The sequence below is a fragment of the Hesperophylax consimilis genome, chromosome 6, assembly GCF_061612785.1.
Source record: "Hesperophylax consimilis isolate HC1 chromosome 6, BYU_Hcon_1.0, whole genome shotgun sequence".
NCBI classification, from domain to species: Eukaryota; Metazoa; Arthropoda; class Insecta; order Trichoptera; family Limnephilidae; genus Hesperophylax; species Hesperophylax consimilis.
The window spans coordinates 10,558,513-10,579,817 of NC_142841.1; positions in this window are offsets into that span (position 1 = coordinate 10,558,513).

Consider the following 21,305-nt stretch of genomic DNA (forward strand, 5'->3'; position numbering starts at 1 on the left):
GTTTTTACGTTGGCAACATTAGTCCCGCGCAAATTATTTGTGGTTTCATAATCTATAGTCGTGGTGTTTTTGGATTTACCATAATGTATAATGTTTGTTCTACATTGATGTCCATTATTAAATGACAAAATTATTTGCATTTATTCGCAAATTATTTGTGGTTTCATAATCTGTAGTCGTGGTGTTTTTGGATTTACCATAATGTATAATGTTTGTTCTACATTGATGTCCATTATTAAATGACAAAATTGTTTAAAAATTCTATAATTATTTTAATTGTTTGACCTGAGAAACCATTTTGCATTTTCAATGCATTTTGAAAATAGGTATTTTTCATTTTGCATTTGAAATGCTTTTCTAAAAACCATTTTGCATTTTGCATTTTCAAATGGAAAAGTTTTGACCCATTTCCATTTTGCATTTCAAATGGTTTTGGGTACCCATTTTGCACATCTCTGTCTACAACAATATGCTTCAGTATGCTTTGCAAACCATCATATCTCAATTTTATGAAAACACATACATAAACATTAATAAAATTCTGTGCAAAATTCAAAAATCGAGCAAAAGTGGTCAAAATTTAGTGCTACTGATTAAGGAAAAATTCCTTTCAAATGCGTTCGAAATGTTAAAAACGAAAAAGGAACAACCAACCACAAGAAAAAGCGTTATAATAAGCTAGTTTTTCTCGAAAAATTAAATATAAAAAACGAATTACCGATTTTTATGAATTTTTTAGATTTTTGCATGTTGTGACATGGAAATCATTTGAATTTTCTGGAAAGCGTGTAAAATATGAATGTAAGTAAATATCGGGTACTTTTCTCCTAGCAGCCGATAGCCGGCTTGGGCGATACAAGCGGCATCTTTACGCGCCTCCCGAGCCGTTAATTACCTCCGCTGTTGGCGCGCTCATATTGAAAGGTCCCGCCGGAGATTTAGTACCGCCGAGCCCGTGTCGTGTGTCTTATGCAAATAGTAATTTATGTCCGAAGAGATCACTTCTCCACGTCTTGCGGACGCTAGCCGGACGCTGTGTGGACTGGGGTTAATGTGTGGGGTCAGGGGTTGTAGTGAGGCAAGTTCAGAATCCAATTTTGAATTCTTATTAAAATAACAAAAAGAAATCTATTTGTTTAGCAGATTTCTTAGCTCTTTTTATATCTTCTTAAGGCAGACTTTCCTAGAAGACGAATAATAGCATAACATTTGATTTCCTACTACTTTTAAAATCTTAAGCAAAACATTTTGCTTCAGGAATGATGACTAGCAGTGGGTAGAACGGGATACAACAATAGCAGAGGGTGGAATCCCGACGCATTTGTCCATTCAGTTTCTAATCGTTCTCTACTAACTTCAGTTCTAGATATACCTACATAGTTTAACGTGACGTCTTCTGAAAGCTAGGGATATCTATTGATATCCACCCGAAGCAAAGATCTTTTTCTCAATTTTTATTTTCGGTGAAAATAAATTTATTATCATTTTTGACTACTCTTTGAATTATCCCTATTTGAACGTTTTCTGATAAGATTTCAAGGTAATCTTGGGTTATATGTTCCTAGTTTATTTGATTGTGTACACTGAAGTTTTAATCGAGAGTTTGCATGGCGATTTTTGGACAACATCGACTCCTGCGCATGTTTATCATCCACTGATGTGACTTAAACAGCCCTTAACTTCTTGTGCCTTTTAGTACACGGGACATCGATAGCTATGGAGTATTCTTATGTACGAGTGATACTGACTGGTAAAATAAATTCGTCTCCTTTTTGTATTACTGCGAGACATTCCATGATTTAAGCATTGTTCGAAATTGACAGCACCACGTTTTGTATTTGAGTTTTTAGCAATATATCTGTAGATTTAACATTATCATCTTTCTGCTGTCACTATAGGCTCTGTCTATTTGACAAAGTCTACTAGAGTTGTCGTTTTATATACTGTATGCAGTTTCTTTAAGTACAGTAATATGACTTTCCTCAACTAACTGTCTAACCATCTGTCTCCGGGAACATTCTCTCCATCTATATATCTCTCTGTAATCCCATTCCCTTTGGTTAAGTTGGCTTGTCATCGGGAATCTAGCAAGGTTTGACAATGTCTTTTTCCAGGTCTCCAGTTTCTTTGACAAAGTTCACCGTATCATTGTACCATTGAATGATGTTTGAATAACATGTAATCTGTTAACCGTAAAAAATGCCAATCTTTGTGCTAGTAATATCAGAACCTATTACTATTATTTTGCTTCTATTCTACTACTTATTTGTTTTTATAAGTTGCTTCTTTTTAATTTTTATTAGATTTTGTATTTAATTTGTGCACATCTTGCCCCCAACGGATGAAAAATGCATACAAAATTAATTATGTAAAATATGTCATAATGCAGTCTATAATAACTTCCCTCTGCTTTACGTTCTGTAAATGACGGGAAAAGATGCTTTTAATAAATTTTATTAATTTTATTTTACTGTTCTTCTGAAAATTTTTGTTATTCCTCTATTATTCTGGACCCTTCATATTATTATGTACACAGGCTTTTCAAATTTTTATTGATGTTTATTGCTCGACAGAGTAGTGTGCAATAAATAATCATCTACACTTTAATATTTATAGCGTTGGCTTTACGAACACATTCGACAGTGTCGAACATGAATTCGTTTTGTGAAGAAGGTGATTTATTTATCAACGACCAAAGAAATAAATCTTATTTATTTGAAAGTAAGTTACACAGATCAACACACTTTAATTTGAAGTCGGGGTCGTCGCTATTTGAGACATTTTGGATACAAACAAAAAACAAACTATAAAGTTTAAAAAGTACCTACGATATAATATATTTAATAACAAAAACACTCTGACTTGTAATTTTGGGTGGCATTTAGGTTCATTTAATATAAATTCCCATTATTCAAACACGAGAAATAATTTCTCAATTGAGTTGGGCAGTTTCTTTAAAATTATCATTTTTTCAAAGTTAGCTTCGAAACATCTATATGTGTAAATTATTGTAATGTGTTTATATATTTAATAAAAAAATATATTGATATAAATAAATACAGAAAATTTCAAACGTTTCTGGGCAGACATACTTTCTTTTAATCTATTGAATTTTATTCGAATCATTTTAATCATCAAATGGCAATCAAATTTATTTACAAAATCTGTGAATCGTTGCGATTGAACATTTTGTGTGCATTTTAGGAATATTTATGGTGTTTCTCTAAGCGTGAAACACGGGAAGTATCAATCCTATTTTAATAACTAACAGAAAAAAAGCGTAGAGTAGGTAAAGACCGTCAAACAACTCTGTCATGGCACACACTCCTTGATTCATAAACATAAAAAATATATTCCAGGAGAAAATATTCGTGTAAGTGCCGGCCCTGCCATTTCCTATGCGAAAAGTCGGCCAATAACATTGAATTAGGCCCACGTGTTAACTTGATATCTTTACTGCCTTCCTGGCCTGACTTGGAGCCACAGAGGCGAAGTGAAACGGGTTATTATTCTCGTAAAAATGCAATTGTTAAAATAATGACTTTAATAGAAAACACAATTAAGTGACAATATACTTTAATCACTTGGACAGGTGTAATAATTGTGGTAAAAACAACACCACCAGCAGTATTACATCGTTCATCAAAAGGGAGAGTAAATTTGGAAGTTAGGAGTAGGGAAATAGACCTAATCAAGAAAAAATTGAAAAAGGAACTACAAACTGTATCTTGCTAGAAAACATAGGTCTGAAAAAGGCGGATAATATTGAATATGACAATGTTACTTGCATGTTGTATTGTGCTAGTGGAAAAGATTTTTCCCGAAGACGGAAAATTGATGGAAACTTTATAGCGGAATATTAAGACTTTACAAAACATCATGCTTAAAAAAGGAAAGCTTCTTTAAAAAATAATAATAATATTTGGATGACTTGTAAAGCGCCGTTTTGTGCAAAATCACCTCAAGGGTGCTGTACAAATATATAATACATTTCTACAAATATACATATGTTAGTATTCTATTTTGTACAGAAATATAATATACAGTACACATTCATACATTTCTGCTACCATTCGCCTTTGCGTCATATATTCTCCTTACACTCTTTTCTTTGGTCATTCGGTCCATATGCCCAAAACATCTAAGCGTTCTTTTCTTAATCTTACTCATTACGCTTACATCAGCTTTGCACTCTTTGCGGATCTTCACATTTCTCACACGATCATACATGGTTTTTACACACATACGCCTCAGGGATCTCACTTCAACGGCATTCAGTCTAATTTCATCCTTTCCCTGCCAGTTCCATGTCTCACTTCCATACATTAGGGTAGGTACCCTCTCTCTCAGCCAGGTATATTTAATTTAAGGGTATGAGAGCTTAAAGAGGTAAGTTTTTAGTTTAGACCAGAATACATCTAAGTTCAGGAGGGAGTTTATTCCAAGCCTTTGACATCAGGTTCCATCAGTCTGCCTACAGCTGATTATGTTGCTGATCTAATAGTTGACTGCATCAGACCAGTATTTTCCAGGACGCATAGTTCAGAGATGTCGGATGGGGCATTTTAATTGATGGATTAATACACCATCCAGCATAATTTGTACTAGATTCTTTCAAGGCACTTGAGCCAGTGAAGGTAACGAAGGTGTTCTGAAATGGGCGAATATTTAGAAACCCCGGCTATGAGGCGTACTTCTGAATTAAACACTGATTGAAGTTTGTCAATTTGAGATTTTTAAGGTTGACATAAATGCTGTTGCATTAATCGAGAAGTGAGACTACGTAAGAGTTGATAAATAATTTTACTGCCTCTGTAGGAACCATAAAACCATTAAACCAATCTTGAAATAGGGAACATAGATCAAATTAAAAATTTTAGTTTTGGTGTGGACGCTACAAACGATGCTACAAATTAAATAGGTTTCATTGGGATTAACTTCAATTGAAATAGTGATAGTTACCAACTGCATAATAAAGAGTTGATAATATCCGTCAACCAACTTAAGAGTGGCTTCTTAGGAAAAGTAAAAATACCACATATGTGGGTTGAAGAATATCCCCGAATCTTCTTTTTTTGCGAAGCATTAGCTATGTTTTAAAAAAGATGCGGAGGGTAGTATCTTTAGTAAAGTGTCTTTCGTTCGTCTCTGATCATAATTTATATTTTACTTAACCTTAACGTTTAGAACACCTTGAGGTCTACATGGCGACGCACGAATAACATGTAACCCCTTACGGATGATTATTTGGTCGCGCAGAGTGAATTTCTGGGCACTTATCAGACCCCATCTCCGCTCGATGACTTAAGCGCACTAACAAGCAAGGGACGATGGTCTATTTTCAGAATACACCCCACTTACGCGCCACAACCCTTCGGCCAAGAAATATATTTTAATATTTTTTGGCGACAGCAAAAGCCTTTCACTGTTAACTCTGGTGGGATCTTGGTATGGAAGGTTTTCAAAAACATTTTCAAGTTAAATAACGTTCCTAAGAAATTTAAATTCGTCCCTGGTCCTTACTGACATGTTGGCTACGCTTTAGCGAGCGGCCGTAGTTACACAGATAACGCCGGGTAGATTTATTGACGCCTTCTCCAGATAAGTTTCTCTTTCCCGGGGCAACAGTCAGACAGAAACAATAATTCCAACCTTCCCCCTTTGCCTCTCGGTCCGGTTGCAGACGATGCGAAGAAGGAGATAACTCGTGTTTTAGAAGAGTCACTTGACTCACTTGTGCAATCCCGCTGTCCGGGCATGGATGTGACTAATGATGCAGGTGGATCATTTCGTAAACTCGTAGCTTCTATACCTACTCGATAATACCTATGCGAGTATTCATTATAGGCGATAAATACACAGTTCTCAATGTTATGAGCCAAATATTGGCGTAAATAATCACAAATTATATGTCGGGGAGTGGGTTAATTTCAACTTCGATGATTTTCATTCATTCCCTAAAGCCAAATTGAAATGCAAATACATATATTTAAAAATATGATCCACTTTTGTGCGTTCAATCAGTCCGTTTTGGCTTACAATGTTTCCATCATCTAATGCCGAACGACCGGAAAATACAAAAGCCAATCTACATGCAGAGCGCACTGATTATCGCTAGTGGAACACGTCTTGTCGAGGTATTATGTAGTACGTTATACTGCTTCTAATTGTGTAGCACTGTGGATAAAACTGTCTTGAAATTTAATTAAATAAAATTAAAAAAAATATAATTATAAAGTTGTTAGCAAAAACATTCATTTAAACGAAATGATTTGTTTAATATTGTGTTATATGTGGTTTTGATATGAACTTTCGTTTTATATTAATAAATCTAGTCTGATGTTGAAATTTTTTAGGTCAAATTTTAAAAAAGTCAGACGCAACATGGTTACTACCAGCTGTATACAATAAAAAAAGATTTTTTGAAATGGGTAGGTAAAAGCAAAAAAAAAACAATTTTTTGGGTGTTCTTTGTGATACAGACTCAAAAGTTTCTCGCGTTTACCCCTAGTTTCCGGACACCGTGTATACCTCATAATTTTTTCAAGACAGTTGGATCGAGATTAAAAAATATTGATATATAAGACGTCAACTCCTGATTTTATTTTTTATTTTGAAGAAACTTTATGATTCATTTAAAGAGTTTCTATTTTCTACACAACAAATCCATAACAATTATATAATTATATTTATAAATTTATTAAATATTTTAATATTATTATTATTCAAGAGAAAAAATAAAATTTTATTTTAAAAAACACAACACGCGTAACGTCATTAACAAAATGCAGTAACTTCATTTCGAACATATTTATATTTTATAGTGTTATCACATCCTGTACTATCATACACTCTATAATATGACATTTTACTCCTACACCAAAATCAAGAGCTAGTTCTCTTCATTGGTGTAGAAATACTAAAAAACATATTTTTTCACCATTTTGTTCTTATGCCTTTCACTACGTTGTTATTTAACAATATTATAAATGTTTTTATATGTTATGTACAGGGTTATCCAATAAGAGGTGTCATTTTGATATTCAATCGTAAAAGATCAATGGTTTCGTTGCTTGTGTGGAACGTAGCGCCGTCTTGTTGAAATTAAACGTTATCCAGATCAATACCATCCATTTCCAGCCATAAAAAATCATTAATCATCTCTCGATAGCGCAATCCGTTCACCGTAACTGTTGCTCCAGCCTCATTTTCGAAAAAGTAAGGTCCAATGACTCTGCCGGACCATAAACCGCACCAAACAGTCACACTTTGAGGATAAGAGGATTTTCAGCAATAAATTTTGTGTTTTCCGAGCCCCAGATGCGAAAATTTTGCTTGTTGACGAAGCCACTGAGGTGGAAATGGGCCTCATCACTCAAGATGATTTGCATTTGATTCACTCAAGTGAATTTTAATAATTTCAATGCTTTGTTTTAAGCGTGTATCGTTCCATTTGTATTAATGGCGTAGTTTTTACTTGTCAAATGTTAAAAAATAACAGCTTCAAAAGTAACATCTTCTGAAATAGCGGGCTATCCAAAATAACGTCTCTTATTGGAAAACCCTGTATTTAAGAGATTGATTTTTAAATAAAAAAAGAAGTTATTAACGGCAGTAAAATTAGTTTTACTATTTGACGTCATACATTTATATATAGTACGAAATGACGTCTTATATATAAATATATATGACGTATCGAAAATGATACCGGCCGAAAAGTAATGAGCTTTTAAAATGAATTTAGATTAAAAGCATGCAATTGTGCTTCGTGTCGTCATACGACGAATATCAAAATTTTGACGGATTATAACTTCTATAGGTACTTTTCTAAAAATTAAAATTCTATAAGTTGTGTTCTCAGCGTGATCGCTTAATTAACATGATACATTTGAAAAATTATGAAATCTCGCTGTCGCTGTGTTGTTGACAAAATTGCTGACAAAATCTTGAAAATATCGTATTTTTGGAGTCCAAAATTACAATTTTTAGGTAGCTACATGTTAGTGTAGAAAGGTCATGGGACAGTTTCGAAATTTGTCAATAGATGAAACAGGGACTGTTTAAAATCGTCTTATAAGAATAGTCAGAATGCAGTCATTAACAGCAAAACCAAAAACACAAATTAGGTAGGTACATAATAATATCAAAAGTTGAAGAAAATATAACCAACATCTGAGGATGAATGGGATTATATATACATATCTAAAGACATAATCAATGAACCGTCTAGTTCTAGTGGTACAGGGAAGGGGACAATATGTATGATTGTTAATCTCTATCAAGAACCTACTATTTTTATCTGCAGATACATGAACCATAAAATGTTCCGCGGCGGATATGCCAAGAATTTTCAGAGATTGTTATTTCATAAGACTGCGGCTGCATCATGATTTACAACCACTGTATTGTCCCTTAAGCCTGCCATTGAGGGCACCTGGCTGATTTTATGCGGAACGAACCAATATAACAATGCTTTACGGCCTGCACATTTTATTAGTGCATTAAAAAAATTATTGTATTTTAAAGGATTACAAAATTTTAGAAGTCGTAAAATGACATAAATTTATCACTTCACGAATCTCACAAAAAAATGTGATAGTAAGAATATTTTTAAACTTGAAAAAAAATTTCCGACACCGCCTATTGGCGATAACACAAATGCGTATTACGATAACTAACTTACAATAGGAGTAGGCAGAGAGGGTACACCGCCAAACTTCTAGTTCTTGACACGCACGCTTCTATTGCATTCATAAACCATCTCATACATACTCATCTACTGACTCTTGAAGTGACCCGACTCAAGTAATTAATACACTTGATCGTGCCGTGTCCCCATCACATTAGTGGAGATATTACGCTCTCCAGCGTAAATTTTTAAAAATTCATAATTATGTTTACATTATTATGTCATGGAGCAGTTAGTAAAATGTTGACAATACATTATGAACAAACCCCATTATTATCAAAAGTTTTACACCATTGTGTGCTGGTCCCAATACACCACACCCAGATATTATTTTTCCGTAATACTTATTTCTCTTTTATTTGCTTTTGACGGGTTAACACCGGCCAGGGCTGATCCAAACAAAGCCGGCGGCTATGCTTTCCAATACAATTCGGCGGACAGACCACGCCTCTGGCACACCCCTCGCGCTAGATTAATTATAACCTGTCACCGCCCGTAGAGTAATTATTGTGTGATCGATGAAAGGGTGATTTAGGTTTTTAATAATGTTTACGGAGGGCGGTCGGGAGGCGTATTTTCGTTACAACAGCTGATGAATTGCGGAGAGAAAAGACTGGGTATTATATTTCATTTTAAGTTTAAAACCCTTGACAAAATAAATACCCAAATGCTTTATAATTTTTTTAAGAATAATAACTTTATGGTAGAATAATTACAACATTAAAAAAATACCTCTTTGTATTCCTAGTAGTGTAAAACGGCGTATATACAATAATTGAATTTGAACTCTTATTTTAAGGGAACACATATTTCTGCATTTAAATTTAACACAGTGGCATCATTACTGCAAATGACTAAAATTGCGGTAATTTGTTTTATTAACCCCTTTGGGTTTTTCTTCCTAGTCCTGTTCTAGACTATTTTTTTATACTTACCTTTCTCATTAATCGGATATGTCATACTAATTATATTTCCTTATAAAATACGACTAAGAAGGTATTTTATTTTATTTTATATTAACGAAAAAACTTTCTATAACGATTTGAAATGTGCCATTTTCGATTTTCCGCCATAACGACATGTTCGTTTTCAATCGTACACATGGCGGAGTTGATGCCACGCTGGTCGGTGCCAGCCGTCTTACCGGCCGGTGGAGTTTTCTATGTCGTAATGACGTTGTAGATAGTTGGAACCATTTCGGAATATGCGATATTGGAAAACTAACTAACTAACCACAACGCCGTTTCTCCGCAGGGGTAGGCAGAGAGGACGGACCGGCAAACAATCCGGTCTTGGCAAACACTCCTTGGCTCATTCACATTCATACATACTCTTCTATTATTCTGACTATTGACATGTCCCGACACAATTATCTGATTCACTTGGTGGTGCCATGTATTCCTCGGGCGTCCCCGATTTCTGCTACCATTCGCATTTGCATAATATATTCTCCTTACACTCCTTTCTTCGCTCATTTGGTCTTATTACATCAGCTTTGCACTCTTTGCGGATCTCCACATTTTTCACATGATTATACATGGTTTTAATAAACATACGCCTCAGGGATCTCATTTCTACAGCATTCAGTTTACCTTCATCCTTTTTCTGCCAGTTCGGTATTGCGGTATTGGATCGTTTTTAAAATCAATTATGAATGAAAATATTTACATTATACATTTTTCGTACACTGATCAGAATAAGAAAAATAAACTTTAAGGAAGGGTTGTTTCGGAAAATTTTAACAAATCTTCAAATTTTAACGTTAATTTTCGGGTTATGTGAAAGTCTCATTCAAGTTCTCTTATTATATCATAAATAATAGAACTGAAATAAATACAGAACTTGAAAAAATCTTTTACAGAACTTGAAAATTAACTTAGAATTGATCAAATTCTCCTAAATAACCCGTCCTAAGTCTTCAACACATTTTTATCGTAAAAATGTGTTAGTTTGTAAAAATTCCACATAAATGATTTTGATGGATTGATAGATTTCTATAATATAATCATAAATATATACAGATATGGACATGTCCAGCTCATCGCAGGTTTTGGAACATTTACGAACTTATCGCCGTTTCATACTTGATTAGATTCTCGAAGTCATGGCTTGGTGTTATTCTATTTCAAGGGTTGATATAATATTTGTCAACAAGTTTTTTTAGGCTTCTCTCTACTCTTTCATGACAATTAGCTGATATTGGAAGCATTGTCACTGTTCAAGAGGAAGTTATTACGGAATATTACAATGACCCATACCGACTTCAATCCCTACAAATCAATCCAAATCTATATATCATCTTTAAACAGATCTACGCTTTTCTGTTTTATAATAATATTTTTTTTACAATTTTTTACAAAGTTTAGGCGCACAACGTTACTCTTGTCGTCCTTTCACCTAATTGTATTTCTAAAACACCTCTTATTGAAATTTTTTGGATTATCAAAGTGACCTTACTGAATTTTTTCCAATCTACATAAATAATATAATAATTTAATGCAATATTATTACAATGATATAAATTATTATACAATAGGTAATTATTATATTTATGTGAAAAAATGGCTAAATAATAAGTTTAAAATCTTTTCCAACGAATTTTCATTACATGTTTATCCCGAAGAAAACAAAGGTTTCAAAACATAAATATTATTTTTAATAAATAGTGGTGTTCAAAGTTGTTTCAGTTTTTAATTATTGAAGACAATACTAGCTTATCTTAAAAAAAATTTGAAACAGAAAAATCACAAAAGACGGTCACATCTAGGACTTGAACCCAGAACCCTTGCTTTTCCGTGGCACCGCTCTACCAATTGATCTAATGGGACCCTATCTCTTTCGGTCATATTTTACAAAATCATACTTTAAATAAGACTACCAACATTATCTTCATTTTCTCACGGCATATTTTGATTGGCTGATATATTTATGAATGATCGCAAGATTCAACTCGAACTAAATGCGATCTAGATTCTACACAACCTTATCTTATCTCTTTCCGATTTTTCTTTATCAAATTTTCGTTTAAGAATCGCGAATATTATCTTCAAGAAATAAATATTTCAAACTGAGGTTTTACTCATTAAGTTATTCCAAAAATAATTTATGTTTCTTTAAACTTAATTTAACATTTGTTAGTACATTTAGTGTAAAGACATTTATTTTTATTTTAAAGCATGAACCAATAAATTCACTACATATTTCAGATAGCCACCATTGCAACTCGAAACGCCATATCAGGGTGCCCAAACTGACCGTTTAACGGCGCCGCGACGCTTCCATTTTACATTAACGCCGTTAGCCGTTAGCCACGTCCATAACGGCCGTTACTGACACTGCGCTAGGTATATTAAAAACGGACGGCGATAAAAAGTTCAAACGACAGTCAACGATACAGATAAATAATGTAAGGCGATGTTTACATCTCAATACCGTTAAAATATATATTTATTAGCATATTTTCGGTTTTTGAGTCATTTCAATAAGCACTCTTATTCCAGTCGTGTCTGGAGAAATTATCTGAGTTTTTAAATCTAAGTGCCTGGGTAGTAAAAAAATTGTACATACTATTATTTTTTAATATTGTGATTTAAAATCATCCCACCAGTTTTAAAAACTGTTATGTCCCAATAAAAACATCATTCAGGATACTGGACTCCGTTGGCAGAACATCTGGCGAAGATGGAAGAAAGGTAATCAGTTTAGGTTAGTAAATAAAGATGCTTCTCTATAATATTATAAAATAATTTTGTATTGAGTGCTGGAAGGCCTAACATATGGCGTCGCGGTTTTGGGAGTCATACGCGATACGATTGTACCACCCTAGCCAGGAGCACTCCTATGCCGGTGCGACTGGTACACCAGGGAGCACTGATTGTTACCCTCCTGGTAGCGGTAAGGACTCTCAAAGGGTTATTACACCATTAGCGATGAGTGCGATTGATTGTATGAATTTAAAAGTAGGTACGAGTTGTTTTACGTGCGTAGTAAATGTTACAGTTTTTTTGAAATTTCTGTTGAATTTTTTTGGGAATTTACTTCAAATAATTTGTAAATTCACAGGAATCCAAGTTATTTCCTAGTTTTAAGGCAAAAATATTAGGGTATGCAATGTAAACTCTGCTTTATAACTTCAGGTTCAGGAGTGCGGTATCCGAACTGACGTATAAATCACCCGGCGTTCATAAAACGGCTTGGGGAAAATGTTGAAATGCGCCCGGCAGATCTAAACTGCCAGTCAATAAAGGGGGAAATATGGCCGTTTCTCTACCGACTTTTATATTTCATGCTGGAAACTACCAAATTCACGGAAGGCAAATAATCGCTGGGGTAATGTTGATTTGCTGGAAAACACATTGGAAATAGGTAAAATCACTGAGTGGGGTGCATTATAACGATTTAGTAGTAGATACCCATATTTAGTTAGTTTACCCATATTTGATACTCAGCGCTTAGTTCTCATGTAAGTTCTTGGTCAAAATGCATGTTTTAGGGTCGAAAAGAGATATCTTTCGAAAAAAACTCACAATGGTTAACAATCATTTTCAGAGAAGGAAAAAGGTTATCTAATATTCACGCCGTCTTCTTTTGTACCCTCTCCCATCGGAGGTTAGTCAACATGGAAATCTGGAAATGAAAACCACCGCCCATCGTTTTCAAACTTCACCTACCGTGGAAATATATTTTCTAACCCCTCCAGCGTTTTATGGTCATGTATAACCTTTCAAATGTATGCCATTAATAAAATACCCAAAACAAATAATTCATATTTCGCGTCGCTATCGTAACAATCGGTTTAACTTATATGAACAAGATAAAAGTGAAGTTACAGTTTTCTTACAAATTTCCTAAAAAAACGAATGTGTTTTCTAAATATTGAGTTCTGTTAATTTTTCTACGATTGGAGTAAAAAATCAAGTAAAAACGTGGTTAGCGTTTTTGACAACATTTTTCACGTTTGATATTAAAATGTTATTATTTAGAAAAAGTTATGTTTATTTTAAAGTCATTCACCGTAAAGATAATTTTGTCTAGTTTCTAAAACAGTATTTGTTTTTATGGAAAATTAAAAAAAATAGATGTATATAGCGCATTTTAATAACATAAAAAATATTTCAAACTGAAGAAAAGTGTTAAAAGTTCCGAAGGGTTAAATTGCTCAAATATTAACTGCAAGATTAATGCTCCGTAGTATCAAAGCATTAGAAATGTAGAAGAAGACGGTTTGAAAGGGAGATATATTATAATTATTGATGAAAAAAACGATAATATTTAAACAAAAAATAATAAAAAATAGAGAAAAATTTCTCGACGAAAATGGAGAAATTATATTTAAAGCAAAATTGGGATTTTTAATACCTATAAAATGTTAAATAACAGAACAGAATGTCGTTTTTATAATTTCGGAGCAAACTTTGCAATTTTTTTATATGAAGGGAAATTCATGTAATTACCGTTTCGGCTCTACAAATGCACAGATATTATCTTCGAAAATAATATATATTTTATAAAGAATTTGAAAACTTAAAGTGTACAAGTAAAATATGTTATGAATCTTCTTTTCTAATCGCTTCCTCTAAAAACGAATGTCTGTATGTCGATGACTTTAATGAAGCTCTACTCAATTCCTAAGTCACAATATGAATTTTTCGTTGGTGCCAAATGTGCCATCGATTACGATTATTGTAATGCTCAAAAAATATCGCGACAAGAAAATGAATTAGGTAAGTACAAAATCACATATTGAAAAAGCACCAGGATATAATATAAAAGTATAACAAATTTATCTTAAATGCTTCAAGATCTCCCATCCGGGAATGAAGTACTGGGCGTCAAAAGTTGCAAGTCGGGGCCGGAAGACGGATGGGCGGGGGCGGAGGCGGGCCCACTAAACCTGCCACCCGCCGCCCTAGCCCTGGGGCAAACAGATAGTCGTAACCGGGAAACGGGAACGGGAAGGTACAAGTGTTTGGGTTTCACAGTGCAGACAGGAATCAGGGCTGATGATCTTGCCAGTAAGAAATAAAAATAATAATTAAATACATTCTGAATAAATTGTCAAACGTGTAAAAAAAATTATTGCCTTCTAGCCAAATAAACTGTTAAACATTGTTTTAATCCTGCACTAACCAATTAACCAGTCTAAACAAAAAATATTTTATATATGGATTCCTCCTTATCTTGCGGGAGCGAATTTTTGTATTTTTTGTGACAACTTAGTAGAATTTACCGGTTCATTTAAGTTCGTATAAGTCATCTATCGAGTTATGTAAATTGACTCTGTGTTTTCAGGCAATCATTTATGTACCCTGAAAAGGTGTTAATTCATTTTATGTTTTCATTTCCGATTAAAAAAAATATAGTGAAATAAATGTCATTCACTTCGAGTACAATGCTGATGATATTGTATACCTATTTACTTTTTCTCTATGTTTCACTACATAAGTAGCCAGGTACCCACTTCTCGGTTTTTTATTGCGCTACATGCATACTTTTTTTGTAACTGACTATGTACCTACACGAATCACCTACCTTTATGTTACTACGCCAAAGTCAAACTAAGCAAAAAATAATAATATCTTAAATTTGTGTGCATATATTTATTCACAGTGACAGAATTTGAACTCTTACCTTTCCAACTTAAAGTTAAATTCATAGGCCATTACGCCACGCAGGCCGTTATTTTAAAAGTCCTCTTTACCAGGGCTGCAAGCGCTCTGAGGAGGTAACAGAGAAATAGGTATATCTGCGTTATTACTTGGCCGGGGTAAAGATCTCTCTCAGGAGATTAATAAAGACGTTTTAACCGCTCACCCGCTGAGTTATGATGGCCCCGTTAGTTACACGAGGAAATAATTCCAGCTGAAATATGACCCTCTAAGAGGCCAGAGAATTGAGGCGTTAAAGGAATTTATAAAGGCCTTATCAATGATTTGAGCCTCAGAACAAATCCAACTGCTTCTGCTTTCTCCACTGGGGTTAGGCTAGGTTTAAATTAAAGTTCAAAGCGACACACTAAACCACGTGACCTGACTCAGATGAGCTTATCGGCATGGTAAGCGAATACGTATATTTTTTTTTGTAAATCCTTCATGCAATTGTTTTATATCCTCCACATTATATTCTATTGTAGGATTTCTAGGGGTAGAAATGCGTGCATGTAATATTTTTTATGTACATTATTATGCAGAAACTGACAACGGAGCTACTGTAGAAATGAGAGGTAATCAGACAACTCAAGACAATGACGATTCAACCACATTTAAAGTGATACAAAGTCATGGAAAGTGATGAAACAAAAATATGGTTAAATTGGTAACGTGGGTAAGGTTTATTGGTTAGTTTTTTCATCGCTTTTAATGACTTTCTATCAGTATTTAAAGGTGTGTTTTGTTTAAACCTAAGAAATATGTAAAAGGGATGGTCCCACAGGTGCCAATATTCACCTATGGGATTCATTTGGGACTAGCTCGTGGACAGTACAGGTATCATGCAAATTTGTCGTATGGGAGTTTGATGCACAAATGCGCTGTAGAGAAAACCGCCACTAGAAAGAATATACCTAGTATACATTTTGAATTTCAGATTTTTTTCTCAAACGCGTTGTAGGTACGTAGGTACCTACATACTTATTTCATACTAGCTACGCAACGCATGGCTCAGTCTGTCAAATAGAGAAACAATAGCGCGTGATGCATTTAACACCAACATATAGCATTTAAAAAAAAATATATATATATATATATATAAAAAATTTAACCTATTTAATATATGTAGGTATATAAAAGATATTATATATAGAATACATAGAATATAGATATATATAGAATACAATGTTGTGTCAAAATTTCAAAAAAATCGGTGATAGCTTTCGTAGATTTAAGATTTTGAACAAACCAATATATACATTTTACTTTATACACATAATCATGTCACATTATTTATACGTAATAACAACAACAAAAATAAGTTGACCATGTTTATAAGTTGACATGTATCTCAAAAATTGGTATAAAAATTCATTAAGTAAATAACCCTGCTACATTATCGTACAAGTTTTACAATAATATATTAAATTTATTGAATATTAATTATTTGTATTGGACATTTGCTTCCCACCTGAAACGTATTAATTAGGTAACTGATTGACATCCAACGCCGCTCGGAAACACCGCGACACCTGTAATACCTGTAATACAGAATGTTAATTATCGGTAAACAGTTAAACAGTAAACAGGCAGTTCTGTGCTGACACTATTGATATGGCGAGAATAAATCACTGCGAACTGAAGCAAAGTGAGACAACTCGCGTAATTAACTACATTCATAATTTATTGACCACTGTTCTACGGGCACCGTGGCAGATGGCAGTTGTCGCTTTCAGTTGAGGCAAGTTGATAATGGTACGGTGTTAGTCATTCATGTTCGTTTAACCTTTAATCTTTTACCATCGCAGCCTTTGGATTGCGCAGAATTATTTAAGTTAGCACTGTGCGCAAATGATATTTGCATAAATAAACCCATTTAGGTTCTGTGAGTATTGAGATAAACTGGAATTGTACAACTTTTTTGCGTCCATTGGTCCCAACCGTCTGGAACCAGTGAGACTCTGACATCCCCAATCGGGGTATGTTGCGAGGTTGAAGGTAGTTGGTGAGGGAAAGGATATGGGGAAGAGGAAGGTGGGGAAGTAGCTGGCTATTCAGATCTGGTCGCCAAACACGAAAAAAACATTTTAAGCAACTTTCCAATTATGAATGGTGGTCTTACACCATTGTGATACCGAGAGTATCATCCACTCTGGGATGTGCCGCTAGTAAATTATATATTATTTTAAATGAATACATTGCGAAATAAAACAAATTCATTAAATAAAATTCACGATGATGGAGGAATTGGGGAATGGAAGGAAATGGGGATGGGTGAAAGAACCCTTATAATATCATTCATATATGATATATAAACATGGCTAAAGTCTTTTTTGTTGTTTGTTTTTGGGGTGTTATGCCGTGTTGCGCAGATGTGGATCTACCGGATCTGCCCTGATGATGGACACTGCAACGCTGTCCGAAACGTCGGCTAAAGAAAGAGTTAGCGCAACACGGCATAACACCCCAAAAACAAACAACAAAAATGCTTTTGGCCGTGAAAATCTAAAAACTTACATGGCTAAAGTCATTTCAAGCAAAACTATTATTTGGAACGATTTTTCACAAATCATTCAATTATTATTATTATTATTACTTCCCGAACTTCTTTGTCCTCTCTTCTTTCTTCTCTTCACTCTTCTAGATAGGTACCTACCAAGATAAACCTGATTTTAAATATTGGAAATGAAATTTATTATTATAATTTGCTTTATTTTGATCTTGCTTTTTGAATTTTCTGATATTTATTTCAACTGTCTTTAAAATATATTTATTCATTAAGTGTAATCTATATATTTTTCTTTATGTTTTATTATTTGTTCTCCAAAATATTATTTTCCTAATTCTTATATTCTTATCTAAACCAGAACGACTTCCATAATACGGGCATGAGCCTAGTATGGTTAGAGAAAATCATAAAAATTGTAATATTTAAAACATTAAAAAAAAATAAAAACAAACAAAAATTGGACTTGAAATATATAATAAAACAAAGTATGCACAAAATATAAAAGCAAATATATGCTAATACTTAATAATGGGTACACCTAATCTTTTTGCCCAAAAAACGCCAGCCATTCATTATTCACTCACGGAGTCCCACTCAAAACCAACAGAAGTAGAAATAAGTGAAGTGGATGATAGTGCCACTGCGAACTGCACAGTAGATACTGAACTTACTACCCTTGTGGCAGGATCTCTAATTCCAGAGGCGCACTAATTGCTTTACCGTGTTAATTGTCAGCAGGGTGCGATAGACGCTTTAAGGCAGTGATGATCAACCTTTTTATCCGGAGAGCCAATTTATACATTTTAATTTTGTGCGTGGGATGCAGGGGGTAGAGTATATACAACAGGCATTGCAATCTATTAATATTTTCGTAATATATTTCGTAAAAACTATTTTCTCTATGACCGAACCAATAAATGCTGTCGATTAGTATCATTCGGAAATATGAAATAGCAGAAAAAATGCTAGCAATTTTGTGCGGCTGATTCAAAATAGAAAAAATTGTCGCCAAACGCTTTCGTATTTTGTAATATTGATTTTGAAAAACGAAAATATTTGATCTCAGCACCTAGAAATCTGAACAATTGCTATTAAATAAGAATTATAAAATTTCTCTCATCTTACTAACTCTAACATGTTTTCAGAATCATCATTTGGAGGCGTAGGTACTCTGATAAAACGGAACCCAAGCAAAATATCGACCAAAGCGGCACACGAAAAATTTTATAGGTTAAATCGTTAAATGCTGTTGATTTTTATCGTTCAGAAAGGAAACATAAATTTGTGAAGAGTTCTTTTGGTATGTTTTAATAGGAAAACCTTTGAAATGCATCAAAAAGGCGCAGAGCAGTGAAAATTATTTTTTTTCTACAGTTAAGATCAAACCACGAAACGTCTTAAGAAAAATAAAAAAAACTTATCGTTTTCAGCGGCTGATGAAATATTAAAGTTTTTTTAAAAACCCTTATACAAAACAGAACAAAAACAAGTGATTTATTGTTGGGGTGCTATGTTGTGTTGCTTTACCTCCTTCTTTATCCAACGTTTCGGATAGCATTTCAGTATTCATGATCAGGGCAAATGTGCTGTTTGGAACTTTAATGCTGTCAGAAACGTTGGCTAAAGGAGGAGGTAGTTCAACACGGCATAATACCCCAAAAATAAATCACTATAATACTTTTGGCCATGAAAATCTCAAATCATATCAAGTGAGCCCTATGAAAACGCTCACGAAATGGGCTCGCGAGCCGCGTGTTTTTCATCGCTGCTTTAAGGGATGCTAAGTGTTTAAGTTCTTCCACTGACTTTTTTGTTATATCCCTCTGACAGGCAATTGAAAAGCAGGCAAAGTGGATTTGTTAATTAGATAGTGCGCATTGCTCACACAGCGGCAGTTATAAGGACTGAAGTTACTACTACTAAACGAAAAACCTCTCTAGAATCAAAGGTCGCCAGTTAAATCCGACGTGGGAAAAGATTCAGATATGAAACTTTTTATTTTATCGGAGTTTAACCTCAAATTTTTAACATTTAAATAATGAAGATAAATATTAGCGATTTTTAAACGGAAATTTCAAACAGAAAAATCATAAAAAGATACGGTCTCATCTGGGAACTTCAACCCAGATCCTTCGCTTTATGGCGTCCCAAATCAGGAGAGTCTGGTTTAGGGAGACCTCTCGACCTCTCCAACTGGTTTCTCTTGAACCATCACATTGCGCCGCAGTGGGAAAGATAGATCGTAGAACTCGTGGTCACATCGATCCCCAGATTTTTACCTATACCTCAGAATTTTTCCTTTCCAGAATTTCCTCTCCTTCCTTTGCTCAAAAAGATCCTCCACACAGCATCCCCAAAGATGAAATAGACCCTGATGGAAATTGTTTTCCTCAGGGCCTACTGTGTGGGGATAGTGTAAAAAATAATCTTCGGCGTCTATATTTTCCCAGTTCAATTGGGATGCGAAACATATAGTAGGTACAATATGTAGTGGTGCACAGTATAAAGAGAAGGTAAGTTGGTACATCTGATACAAAAAAGATTAAAAGTGGATACAGGAAACGTATAGTCGTAATTTTTTTATTATTTACGCATATTTTTGTAACGTCAAATGTTTATTCATGTTCAATGCGATATTTTTCAGTATTTATGCATGTATTCAAACGCCTTGAAGACATATTTTAATTCACTTGAAAACTATTTCATCAACCCAAAACGACCCGTCATGCGCTGATCAAAGGAAATAACACCAATAAACTCAATCAGAAAACAGGATGAAATCTCCAGCGAGTAATTGAATTAAGAACGATCAAATAATACGGCGTTCCCAACACGTCATTATTTAATATGAAATCGCTCCACGCATTCAACTGTCGGGAGGAACATGAAATATCGCCACTTCAAACATCCCGTTGACCGGTAGTTGACTCATTTAAATAATGAATATAAATAATATTACAGCACCCCATTTCCAATGTTGCTTCTATCCCCCCAACTGATATACGATGACAGCCAAATTGATGGCCAGAATTAGTTAGTCGGAAATGTTCTTATGCGATAAACATACGTTTTAAATCTTCTTCCCACGTGGAGCGTCACGTTCGGAATTCACACTCGCGGTCGTAATTCAAATTAAGAATATCTTCAGACATAAAAGTTCGGGCATTAATCACCAGATGGCGTAAGTGGGCGTCGGTAAAAGGAAGCATTCGAAATCTTCAACTGGTAATCAATTTTGACCTTTTTAGAAGGAGGATAATTACGTGCTCAGAGCGCAGAACTATCAGAGCCCGAACGCGCTGAAACAACATGTGCATGATTAATAAAAATAATTTATGTAATACACTTTAACTCGTAATTACTATCAATTTATTTAAAGTGGTTTTATATGAAGTATTCTCAAGTAAAATAATAAATACACGCCCACCATCATAAAGAACATAGGTATGTTTAAAATATG